This window comes from Diachasmimorpha longicaudata, chromosome 18, assembly GCF_034640455.1.
Source record: "Diachasmimorpha longicaudata isolate KC_UGA_2023 chromosome 18, iyDiaLong2, whole genome shotgun sequence".
Lineage (NCBI taxonomy): Eukaryota > Metazoa > Arthropoda > Insecta > Hymenoptera > Braconidae > Diachasmimorpha > Diachasmimorpha longicaudata.
The window spans coordinates 392,140-406,019 of record NC_087242.1 but is presented as its reverse complement, the minus strand read 5'-3'; the positions used below and the strand labels follow the sequence as shown (position 1 = coordinate 406,019).

The following is a 13,880-nucleotide window of genomic DNA, read 5'->3' as shown; positions in this document are numbered from 1 at the left end:
CCAAAAGACACAAATGTACAAAAGAACTCGAAATTTCAAGAAGGCAGTACCGTAAATTAAATATATAGGCGACTAACGCAAAGTATTTCCTTAATACGAGAATATTCTCCCGAATTCCACAACAGGTGTGACCTCATCAAGGTCATGGGTATTGTGTCACCCAGACCTGGCTTGCAATCGCTAAGCAATTATTACGCAATAGAGGAATGTAAAACATCAAAAGACGTACTGCATGATTTTTGGCGTTATTTAGGCTCTACCGCACAGAGCAATAATCTCAATAAATTAACCGGAACAATGACTATTACCCTGAGATGAGAATCAGGACTAGCTATTTTAATCTTCAATAATCATTGTTAATAACGAATAAAAACTCACGGTCGCGACGTATACGCGCTGGGAGACAATGATCGGCTATCTCCCGGACAACGGGTCAATTCGACTTCAAGGGTCCTCGAATAGTTGTCCTGATGATTTGGTGTTCTCCTGGCGATGGTTCGAGCACAACCAACAAACTAATTAGCACTAAATTCACTATTAATTCGCTTGACGCTGATGCAACACGTGGTGATGCCGGCGACGTCTGCGTAGAAACTGTTGCTACGCAACAGGTTGGCGCATGGCAACCGACGGGAGCGTAGCGCTCCAGGCGTTATGGCAACGCAGAGTTGGCCTGGCAGGTCTCGGCGCGAAAGTTCAAATGTTCGCGTAACTCAAATTCTATCTCCGCGGTTAGAAGAAACGTAACTAAATAACTAAAACAAAATAATATTTTCGCGACTTATTTTTATTTTCTATCGCTCTAAATTTTAACGTAAACGTAACCTAAATCGACCTTTTTGGCAATCCACGCGACGGTAATGGTCGTGATTACTCGCGTGGCCTTCCACCCTAAAACTAAACTCAAAACCCATCCTACCCCGTAAATCCACTTATCTGAGCGGCAGTATCTCACCTGCACCTACACGTTTCCGCGAAAACAATAGAGAGGTCTTAATTTGAATAAATTGCGTGGCTCGGTAATATTTTGGCCTAATAACGCAATAATTCCCTCTGGACCCAATATCCAAAAATGGTAACCGCGAGGCGCGTCAATTATCCGCAAAACCCGATAAACGTAAACTCTAATTCTCAAAACGTAACAAAAATTTTCGATAGCTACTAATTTTGTTATTCCGAAATGTAATTAACTAAAACGCAAAAATATATATTTTAGATCTCTTAAAAATAATTAAATTAGTCCCTCATTCTAAATTCTTACTGATTTATTTTCTCTCTCTCTCTCTTTTACTCACGAAACCCAGGTTAGTATAGACCTCAAGGGATTCCTTTGGAATTCTTTACATACGATATTGGATTTACAGCCCAACGAGCGTAAAGAAGTTTCACTTCAAAATTTATCCGAGTATTTCTTTGTAGTGGCCAAAAAATCAGAAGAAACTTCCTAAAAAGTAGTAGATTCTGTCATCTTGTCGAACAAATCGTTCGACTTTTGATAATATTAATTAAAATTGTGAATGTGCTTTTTGTGTTTTTAAAAAAATTGTGATTATAAGTAAACTATGACCGTAAATTTGGAAAAGGTAATTATTTTAGTGATGTTTTTTTTTCCGAGAAACCACAACGTCTATAGTTGCTGTCTATTTGTTTTACAGAAATCATATGTGTTTTATATAAATATTAGAAATTTTATATAATTCAGAATGATAAAAAATATGGAAAAATGTCAAGCTTTGAATATAAATATTGTTGTGTGTCAAACACGCGAGGTAGATTTTTTGGTAATGGCCAAGAAGAAGCATCAGCAAAAAATGTAGCAGAAAACGCGGAAAGGTTAGCTGTTCGAAGCAGGAGGTCAATTGAGGTGATTGATTCATTTTAATTTTAAAAAATTTAATGTTAATGTTAATTATTTTGAACTGATTGATCAAATTTGTAAACCAAAGAATCTAAAAAATTTTGCCTGATATAATAAAGTAATTTTTTTGTAATATTTTGGACGTATTATCGTAATAAAAATTCTTTCAATCTTTGACGATAAATATGTATGTTGCTAAATTATAAGTTTCTCGTTTAGCAATCCACCGACAAGATGACAAAATCTACTACTTTTTAGGAAGTTTCTTCTAAATTTTTTGGATACTACAAAGAAATACTCGGATAAATTTTTTTTTAATCCACTCTTTTAAAAGTAATTAGTGGTAAAAATAAAATTCCTGATTCTTTGATATTTTTTTCCATTTTCCAAAAAAAAGGATCAACTTTATCAATGTACTCTACACATTGATACAATTGTAGGTTTAAAAAAATGCACACAGAGGCCCATTGGGGCTGACTGGCGCATGCGCGTAAAGTACGTGACACTCCGTAGTAAAGCCTCGTATTGTATTTTAAAATTTCTGACATTTCTGTCGACAGATTTGTCCAAAGTTTACTGCAGACGAAAAAAACGCAAACACCCAGGGACTCATTGAGCCTGACTGGCGCATGCGCTTAAAGTACGTGACAGTCCGTAGTAAATGCAAAGGCGCCGCCTCTAAAAATATTTCTTCATGTAAATTTCCTTCTACCAGCTTGGAACGGGCAGGTAGAAAAAAAATCAATTGCATAGCGGAAATTTATGAAACAATGCAATCATTAGTTGAAGAACAAAATCAATTTCGTCAAGGACAGCTGATTTAATTTTAAAAAGAAAATTTCAAATTGTCATAACTTTGTTGTAAACAATAAAGAAAAAAAATCATCTCTAGAATAAACTTTTATAATTTTCTGAGTAAATTGCAAAAAAAAATCATAAATATCTCTATTTTTCAGCAATTTATGATTTTTTAATGTATCTGCTATCATCCCCTAGTTTCTAGCAACCCTACCTCGGTTAATTTTGATTTTAAGCGAAAAAGTATGAAAATCACTTTTATGCAATATTTGATGCTTTACAACTTCTATTAAAACTTTCTTTTCCTAGTCCTTACCGTTTTCCCAAAATTAATAAAAAAAAACCCTTTATTTATTTATTTCTCCTCTTGCCGGGGGTGAATTAAAAAAAATCTTTCCCAATTCGTTTTTATATCTTTCAAAGTAACTTATATCAAAAATTCAAATATTTACCCCAAAATTCGCATTTCGAGGCCTATTTTCTTGGACTATAAGTTCCCTTAATGCATTTGTCCCATTTGACACGCTAAGTTTAAATTTTAAAATGAGGGAAATAAACTGGGCATGCATTCCAGATGCCTTCAGCATGACAGACCCAACTTTACTACTTTTTACGACGGACTTTACGAAGAAAAATCCGTCTGGAAAATTTTCACTAACATTTATTATTTGGGGTGGCCTTTGGGTCTTCCCAATAAATGAACCCTGTTTGAACAATTTCTACTTTTAATTGTTTAGAAAGAATTTAAAGAATTTATTTCGACGGATGTAACAATGACCTTGGGCCCGAATTTTCCCTTTCCTACACTATACTCTCAATGTTTCAGGGTTAACTCCGACCCCTCTACATTGAGATGTCGAGAGTGTGGGCGGACATTTCCAACCCTCGACCGCAAATGAGAATTGTTTCGGGAGGTCCCATTTTCTCCCTCCACAATTCTATTTAAGAAAAACAAAAAAAACACTCGTTGCACTCCCGGAGTGCAGGCAGAAGTGAAAACTTGAACTTATGGCACGTTGGGCACTTGTTTGGGTGAGCATTTTTAGGTGCGCTCGCGACATGAGAAATTGTACATAAAAAATCAAGTTTATCAAAGCAATGTGGGCACTTTTTGAATGGACATGAAGTATAATAATATAGAAACTATATTCGAAGGAAGTGGTTTTATTTAAATGAGTAAATATTAGTAAATAGTAAATACAAAATTTATCAATTCCCATCCATAATTTCAACAACTTTTACATCAACATTATCAGCATTTTCATCAAATTCTAAAACTGAAACAATAGGTCTATGGCAACTAAAGTGTGAAATGAACAATTTTGATTTAAATCTATTTATATTTCTTGTGAATAGTGCATCACTAGTAGTTATGTATTTTTTTGTGCTAAGATTGCAATCATTGGACATCGTTAAATCAAATTCTTCATATAAAACCGCATCCATTTTCAAGACAAATCTATAATCAAAAATAAAAATGTAGATGTTTTTAAAGCTATAATCGTAGCATATATATTTTTTCCGACCATCCGAATTTCCGATCGTCGATTCACGTCCCTAGTGAAATTCTCTACTAAATTGGGTATATTTTCGATTTTTCGGGTTTTCCTACTTTTCCGGCTTTCCGATCATTTTTAATTCTTAGCTGAAATGAGCATACTGATAATTTTCCTAATTCCCCAAAATTTCGAGATTTTCTGTAATTTTGTAGAAATTTATCAACTTCAAACTTTAAATGCAGCGCCTTTTTAAACGCTAGCCCCAAACTTGTATGCTTTTAATGTAACTGTTTTGTTAAACAGGAAGTTGTTTCCCTAGCGGAAGAAAGAAACAGCTCATACATACCTATGCGTATACTAATAGCAGTGATGCCAGACGGGGGCAAAAATCCCACGCGCGGGGGTTTCATGCGCAACTACTGCTGCGGAGTGGGACAGTGGGAGACGTGTGGGTCCCGCATCTGGCATCATTGTAAAATCTCATCTGTCGCGAGTTCACGAGAAAATGCTCACCCACAAAAGTGCCCAACGCGCCATAAGAAGTTTTCACTTCAATAATTAGACAATTTAATATTAACCATTTAAAATGAACCAATTTAAAAAAGTAAACGAAATTATTGGATAATGGTTCAGTTCAATTCGTAACAAGATTATTAATTAAGGTTCGATGAATTATTTCTTCGAATTGAAAAATAATTCGAAAGCATAAGTTAGGATTGTCCTAAAAAATTTACCATTATCCTACATTGAAATTATGAAATTAAAAGAATATTTTTTTAAAACATTTGAAAATTGTCAAATGAAATTTGTGACTTCTCGTTACGAAGAGAACTCATAGAACCTCCATTGAATAAAAATGCGTCGATACTGTGTTTTATTTTGAACTTTCTGGAGTCGTAAATTCCAGAAATCCGACTTGATCAGAACAGTATCTGCAATTTTCACTACACGCCGAAATTATCTTTGTGTAGTTGTTTGTTAACGAAAAAAAAGGGGGAAATTCGATGAGGAGACTTGAGGAGGAGGTGACCTTGATGGATGAACACATGAAATTATTTTATTTAATTTTAATATTTGTTATAGAGAGACAATACACAAGGGTACCTCCGATGAGGTGTTTCTTCTAAGAGATGAGATTTGGAACTAAACTAAATTGTCAAAATGAATTAGTCAAAAAATGATCTGTGATGGGAGGGATAATGTTTTAATTGGAGAATTCGAAAATGCAGGAACTAGGGAGAGGGAGAAATTGGCGCCTTGGGCCCAATAAAAAGTGTCTGGGTGAAAATGTTGTGGGACTATTGAGGGTCGAGTGCTATAAATGGACAGACCATAAAACAATTCTGAAGGGTCTAATGGAGGTATTAGAGAAATTATTTAAGTGAATTTATGGATTTACAATTTTTTCTAAAGCATAAGGCTGAGTGGGATAAATAATTCTAAAAGGTATTTGTTGGAATTCCTGGAAGCCGACAGGATTCCATCACTAATACTAACGCCTGCTCACCGTCAGGCAAAATCACAACAACCCAGTTGTTGCTATGGGCCTACTTCGCATTTTTTGGGTGATGGGGCGCCACTTTCTGGACCGCTCCTAGCTATCCTGCATAAGGGGGATGCCCCACCACCGACCACGAGGCCCCCCGAAACCGACCGATTGAGCGATCGGGCAGCCTCGCTCGTTCACTTTCTTCCGGGATTCATTGGAGTTAACACGCGTCTAATCGTTTCTCAGATACTAATTAAAATTTATTTTTTTTGGACCGCTCAAACAAGTAATACTAATTACAAAGAACCGCTCATTAATCGTGTATTAAATAACTAACATTATCAAGACTTATAATCGTGTTTGTTAAAAATAAACGTGACTTAGAGTGACACGTGCAGTGTAATTATTCTTTTTTTTGGGGCTGCTCGCACCCACCCACACCGATCCCCTCCGATCCAGAACTTTCTTCCAACAGTATTAAACAAAAAAATGAAAAAATAAGAAATTGAATTGACTGCATATTGAAGCTTGTTAATTTCGCGTACTTGAGACGCAACATCCATAAAATTTGTAATGGGACGGCAACTCGGATTCGGTTTTACAAGGGTCTGGACCTTGAAAGAAAACAGACCCCACGCTAAAATAAGAGGCGCTTTAAGTTTCTTTCATACATTTGTCCCATGGTACATCGTCAGTAAATATTTTAAAATAAAAGAAATGAGGGAAATAAACTGGGCGTGCACTTAAGATGCCTTCAGCATAACAAGACCTAAATTTATTACTTTTACGACAGATTTTTCCTCGAAAACTCCGCCTGGAAAATTTTCGCATATAATACCACAAGAGCTCCGAAATTATCGGATATTTCCCGATAGGTTCGTTGCAAACAAATGAACGTGTCAAGTTTTCCAATTTAAAAATCACGAGCGCGAAGCGCGAGTTTTATCAACAAGACGGGAAGTTTATATAGCGTTCCACATTTCTTGTGACGTCAAAGGATATCGTTGGATAGGATTTTTGGATGAGGTAGGAAGGGGAACAGGATAATTCTCCATAATTTTTTTGCAAGAAAAATTACTGAAAAAATGGATAGTCCAGACCGGGATTTGAACCCGGGACCTTCCGATTATGCATCGGGTGCTCTCCCAACTGAGCTATCCGGCTCCTAGCCATTTCTTCTATTCACTTTTCTTGCCTATATGGAGCACCGCCGTCCTTCATTCGGCAATCATTTTTATCAATAAGACGGGAAGTTTATATAGCGTTCCACATTTCTTGTGACGTCAAAGGATATCGTTGGATAGGATTTTTGGATGAGGTAGGAAGGGGAATAGGATAATTCTCCATAATTTTTTTGCAAGAAAAATTACTGAAAAAATGGATAGTCCACGGTGAGGAGGGGTTCTCCTCACCGTTGGAGAACCCCTTCACCTAAATCCTTCCCCTTCCCTCAATCCCCTACTCACCGCGCTCGGACAGCGCGAGAAACTCCAGAAGAAGCACCACTGAGGGATGGGATGACGTAGGACGTCCCCCTCCTTCCCGCCGTCCCCTACTCGCCACGGTCACACTCACGAGAAGAGGATGATGACGTAGCGCGTCCCCCTCCGCCGCAGTCCCCTGTTCGCCACGCGCTGCAGAACAACGGGCGCACACGCACGTTGCGTAGTGCGTCACCCCGCCACCCCTCGGCCCACGAAGATTCCCACAAACATCGATCGGTGGATCAGGGGAAGACAAATGACCTACCCCGGAAATGGACGAAATTGGGCCGAGGACCCCCGAATACTTCGGGGAGTTCCTCAAGTGGCCAATAACTCGTCACTCGTCGTTCGGCTGTCGATTAAGACAACTCAGTGCGCCCATTAATATTATTAAAATAAATCGCGGAGAATCGGTGAAGTGGCCCAGGACTTCAGAGCTGGAAGAAAGGCTCACCCTGCACCAGGATCAACCTGTTGTCCCTCAGGAAGAGGCTAAAGACCCGGAGGACCCCAAATAAGGAGGACAGAACCCCCAGAAATAAGGAAAATTGGCATCACCCGAGTGAGTACCCTTTCTTTTCCCCTCATCGCCCAGCGGCATCATCTCCCCCAATTGCGTTTCCCGGAACCCCTCCAACGGTGATAATTAACTTTGTTCTTTTCTAGTTATAAATAATCTCATCATTGTATTATTCGTATTATTATTATTGTTGGATCCCTCAATTTTCCCCCTTTTGTTTCAAATGTAGAGCCACCCCCGTTTTTCTTTGTATAAATTCAAAAGTGGTCCGACAAGTGACCTGCCTGCCCCCCACCCCTGAGAATTTCCCAGAAACAGGCATTATTTCTTTTCATTGTAATTTGGACATACTTTGTAAAATCTTACTGATTATCATTAATAATTAAATATACTTAATATCAACAGCCTCTGCCCCTTTTTTATTTAATAATTGACCCGCCCTCTAATTTAAATAATTAGTAAATTAGGGAAAAGGTCACACTATATATAAAGAAACAAACGACAACTTAACCAAATAAACCTCTTCTCATTTCATGGCACAATTCTCTTGGCCGAAATTTGGATAGGAAAAATAATCTCCTGAATACCACTCGAGTTTCAAAATTATAGAGTATTTCCCTCTAGGTTCCCTGTATACAAACGAAGTCGTCTAAAAATCACGAGTGATTTTTCCTGAAAAACTTGACTCCTTCCTTTGTTTGCAACGAATCTATCGTGAAATACTCGATAATTTTGAAGCACTTGTGGTATTATATGTGAAAATTCCTTTCTATGCTTTCCATGAAAAATCTATGCATAATGGAAACAACTCTTTCCCGAAAAGTTGGGCAAAATTGAAAAGAATCTTCCTCTTCAATTTTCTTTTGTGATATCTTTTACTTTTTTTCATTTGAATCTGAAATTTAAAAATCTTGAGAGATTAAGGAGGCGATGCCCACTTCTTCTTACTTTTTAGGTTTTATGGAAATTTCTCCAAAACTGTCGATTTAATTGGTATGAAAGAATATATCGTTTTTGGGTTTTATGATTATTGAATGACGTCCAATGTTTCATAATTGTCCCATAATTGTAGGATTTATTTAAAGGGTGAAAAGGACTGTTAGTGAAAACCTCACGAAACATTTAACTCTTAAAATGTATTTAATATTATATCTCTACAAGGCTTCTAAAATCTACTACTCTCGTTTGACCGATCCTTAACTCTAGAAGATCTCTCAATCAAACCCTGACCTTGGTCAAAGGTCATACTCAACTCTAAAAATCTATATCTACTCTAACTCTATGCTCTACACTCTATACTCTACTCTACGCGCTGACCTTCTTCTCAAGGTCTCTCGACGCACTCCCTCACCAAGGAACTACTCTATTCCTCGTAAGGGGTCCTCAGGGTACCCTACGTCGCCCCCCATTCCGAGGTCAACACGGGACAGGTTTTCCCCCTGACGTGAGCGGCATGGGCCGACTCGTGCTTCGCACTCGTGATTTTTTAACCTGAAAAACTTGACGACTTCATTTGTATGCAGGGAACCTAGAGGGAAATATTCTATAATTTTGAAGCTCGAGTGGTATTCAGGGGATTATTTTTCCTATCCAAATTTCGGCCAAGAGAATTGTGCCATGACATGAAAAGAGGTTTATTTGGTTAGGTGTCGTTTGTTTATCAAAATATTCAAAAAATTATCGCATATAATACCACAAGAGCTCCGAAATTATCGGATATTTCCCGATAGGTTCGTTGCAAACGAATGAACGTGTCAAGTTTTCCAGTCTAAAAATCACGAGCGCGAAGCGCGAGTGATTTTTCTGGAAAACTTGACAAGCTTATTTGTTTGTAGGGAACCTTGAGGGAAATATCAGATAATTTCGAAGTTCGAGTGGTATTCGGGGGATTATTTTTTTCATCTAAATCTTGGCCGATAGAATTGCACCATGAGACATAATTTTCAACGAATTGCCATTTAATCTGTCAGATACAATTGAGGGTTACTTCAACATTTGTTTTTTTTTATATATATCAACATGCAAAATTTCCAGTGAAATTTCCAAGAATTTCCGCTGAAATACCGTGTTGACTATATAAAATAACGTCGAATGGTGCAATCCTATTGGCCAAGATTTGGATGGGAAAAATAATCGCTGATATTCGAGGTAGGCTATACAAAATATCAACAAATGGTGCAATTCTATTGGCTGAAATTTGGGTGGGAAAAATAATCATTATAAAAAATTGTACATCTTTTGTATTGTAACATTTTTTCATATCTCCTATAGCTAGTGAAATACTAGAGTAAAAGTAGGTAATATTAGCTCTAATTACATTTTGCCGCAACGAAAAATGCAAGTTATGACAAAAGAGTTCAGATTGTAATGTATTGTAATGCATTGGATTATAATCAACTACACCGTTTAACTCGTTTCCTGGTGAACATTTTTTATACGGAACTTTTTTTTCCAAGTTCAATAATAATGAGAATATTTTGGGGCAACGATGAGCAATTACCGAGCGTATGGAAAAATTCAATTGTTCTATATGTATTCCCTGTAGATTTTTCATTTGAAGAAGTTGTTGTATACCCCTATATTTCACTTTGTATTGTACATTAATATTTCTATTTCCTATTCATTTATTGCTTGGGGCATACCCCAACTACGTGTGGCCTAACTCTTGATCCTATCATAAACCCTGGCACCTCTACGAATTTTCTCCATTTCCCATTTACTAAAAGCTAGCATCTGCATGCCCAAAAAATAGCCATGCTTCCCTCCAGCCCCTCCATTTCCTCCTTGTGTCCTCAAGTAAGGAACTGAGTCCTCTAACATTATTCTTGTCAATCAGTTAGCTCCCGAACTTCACCGAGAGCACTGAGTCCACCCTAAGATCAGAAATCTTTTTGAATACATAAATCTGTAGTTACAATACTTAGACGTTGAGTGAATTTCCGAATAAATATCAGTTTTATTTAATTATAAATTCTGTGTTTTTCAATTTATTTCGGGAATCCAACTAAATTTGGCGACGAGGATGGGATTGGTTCAACACTCGTGTAAAAACCAGTTGTTGTATACCCCAAAATTCCAGGCTTAGAACCATATTTTTGCTCTCCTTAAAACCTTATAATTAAAACCTTAAGCCGTTAAAAGCCAAATCCTTTTCTAAAACCATTCCAATTTTCTCCCCAATAAACAACCCTCATTTAGAAGATTTTCCTGCGAAGAGTCCCATTCAAGACCCTCCCTGATCCTCAGGCCCATATGTCCACTCTGTACCCCTACTCCGATCCTCTAATAGTTATCACATGGTCATCCCTCAAACTCTCCCAAATATCTCTTGTAGACCTGACTTTTCGAACGCCTTTGGACACGACTGGTTGTCTCAACAAATTGTACTCCCAGACAAGCAAATAAAGTTCTTTTATTTTTGTGGACTATCAAAAACGAGTACGTTTACTCTGGTATCCAACACAGTGCAGTTAACGAAAATCAAACATTTTTCAACCTGGACACAAGTGACGAATGTTATAAAATTGGACCAACACCCACATTTCTACAAGGACAGACGACCATGATTGGTTTCTCATCTGGAAGTAGCACCCCCAGCACCAGCCGGTATATTGTCCAACAATCTCAAGAACTGTAAGTACTGACGCTCAGACATCTTGTATTCATTTTCGAAAGAGATTATCCTTAAAAATATAAAAATATCCTAAAATTCCACAATGGTCAACGACGATTTCTTCAATCTTCCTAACATTTCCAATCAAAATGATCAAAAATTGCAAAACAATCAGCTGCAACTCGTGGGACAACTCGATTTTCTTACTAAATTAATTCCAAACACAGTTGATGGTAACCGATTACAAGTTACTAGCTTCGTTAAACAAGTTAATGGACTTTTCGAAATCGCGACAGAAGCTCAGAAAATCCCGTTATTGTTATATGTTAAACGTAAACTCACAGGAAAAGCTAAAGAACAGATTGATATTCACTGTAAACTCACGACATGGCCAGAAATATCTACGTTATTATTGCGACTTTTTCAAGACACGATGTCTATGGATCAATTGCTGGCAGAATTAAGCCACATCTCTCAAAACCGTACAGAGACGGTATCTCAGTTTTATCAAAGAGTAGAAGAATATTCTTCCAATGTTCTAGCTGCTATTTATGTTAAAAATGATGAAGACGAGCCTACTTTCCGTGGTCGTATTGCAATGATAAATGATATGACACGTAATCGTTTCATTCACCACACACTTCCCGCGATTTCTCAAATGCTAAGGTATTGTGAATTTCAATCAATAAATGAGGCTTTCAGAGCCGCGCTTGCTGAAGAAAAAGCATTAAGAAATACAAAAACTTATTAAAATCAACAAGGTTGTCATATCTGTCTCCGAACAGATCTTTTTTCTCCTGATTGTCCACTTAAAAATCGTCCGGGAAATAACTTCTCTCGAGCAAACAACGCGCAATCTGCTAATTTTCAAAATTTCAATCCTCAAAATCCTTCAAATGCAAGAGGCTCTAATTCCAATTCAAACGGTTTTCAACAGATAAGAATCCAAGCGAGCGTGAATCAAATCAATGTTCAATGTCACTATTGCAAGAAAAATGGGCACGTTATTGCTGAATGTAGAAAAGGAATATGGCTAAATAGTCAGAAGCAGAATACTGGGAGTAACCCAAGACCCCCGTCCAACCCCAATTACAATCCACGGAACCAACGTTCCTCGAGTCATCCTCCAAATCAAGGTCATCGTAATGCCCCTATCAATTATCAAAGTCTTCAATCTCAAAATGCAAACCAATTCCAAAATCATGATAATTTTCTTGCCCACCAAGGACCGTTGACTGAAGATAATTCCGTACCTTCCCACTCATATCATATTCACCACATTACTCGTGAATTTAACAACTTCCTGCAGCTGAAGATCCCTGTCAATTCCAATCAATTAACGTACGTATTTGTTAGGGGTTGAGGATTGCAATTAATCTTGAATTTTCTTGAGTCGTAAATTCTAGAATTCTACTCCGTAGAAACAATCTCAATTCTAACTACTGCACGCCGAATCGGTTCTTTGTGCAGCTGATTCAATGGTTAATGGATCTTGATGAATTGAATGTGTGGAAAGGATGAGGATGTGACAGGTGAATTCCGGGAGACTTAATAAAATCGGGTGGAACACTTTTGTCGTTTTTACTTTCCGTTTATTCAAAGTAGAGAGTCTGCTAGTGGTATCTAGACAGAGCTGTGAAGGATGCGGTGATACTGACCAATTTTGAAAAATATCCGTCTTATATGTTAATGGGCGCAGGTATTTGGCAAGTAGCCATCATTGGAGGAGAGAGGATAGGAGGCTGGCCGATTTGAGTGGGAAGAGGACAACTAGGGTTTTGGTAGGACCTCCTAGAGTGAGACTAGGGAAGCCGGTAGAGGTATCTGCAGGAAAGCAGGAGCAGGTAGAGGTGTTTCTTCAGGTTAGGGACGGAGAGCTGGGGATTCCCCTGGAGATTTGGAGAATTTGAGGATAATAAGAAAAGAAAACGATTGAGAGAGCAGATGCGTCGAGGATTAAAATTACAATAAAACAGAATTTGGGTGTCAATAAAAATCAAATGAATTCCGTTAATCCGGAAAAATAGAAATAACTGGCGATACCATCTTTTTTGTATTTTCTGCGTATTCCATACGCAGCAGTATTATTAAAATGTTTTGAAGCGAAATCTAAAGATCAAACTCTCAAACTCTTGCTAGATACAGGTGCAGCCATTTCATTTCTCAAAATATCTGCACTGAACCATTTTAGTATCACAGACTCTGAAATTATTACACTCAATGGAAACACACCAAATGCTCATATCGCGACTATCGGAGGAATAAATCTTAAATTAATCCATAATAACAAACAACTCGATTCCAAGTTCCACTTACTCGATGCTCGCACTAATATTCCATTTGACGGATTATTGGGATTTGTTTTTATCAGTTAGCACAGATGTAAAATCGACTATGAACATTCTAGTATCAAAATGGCTTCGATCGCAGAGCCTATCCCGTTTTTTCAAAATGTATCCCAGCCTAAAAGTAAAATCATGATTACAAGCGGTGCAAGAGCTGAGATGATCATGAAAACCAGTATTTCGAATCCACAAGGGTTGCATGAAGGCGTAATCCCCTCTCAGAAGATTGCAAATGATCCAAATCTTATGACTCCCAATGCAATTGTCAGTGTAA

General features: G+C 37.6%; 2 protein-coding genes across 2 annotated transcripts in view; one reads left to right on the top strand and one right to left on the bottom strand.

The window, feature by feature from the left end:
* LOC135170876 (uncharacterized) overlaps positions 1–1,226 on the bottom strand; it is a 38,507-nt gene extending 37,281 nt beyond the window's left edge. The window contains exon 1 of the mRNA XM_064137021.1: positions 379–1,226. The gene's annotated coding sequence lies outside the window, so the exon portion shown is untranslated. The remainder of the gene's footprint in view (positions 1–378) is intronic.
* The window catches only part of LOC135170878 (uncharacterized), a 371,576-nt gene extending 360,129 nt beyond the window's left edge, over positions 1–11,447 (top strand). The window contains exon 2 of the mRNA XM_064137024.1: positions 10,704–11,447. The gene's annotated coding sequence lies outside the window, so the exon portion shown is untranslated. The remainder of the gene's footprint in view (positions 1–10,703) is intronic.
* Positions 11,448–13,880: the final 2,433 nt, after the last annotated feature.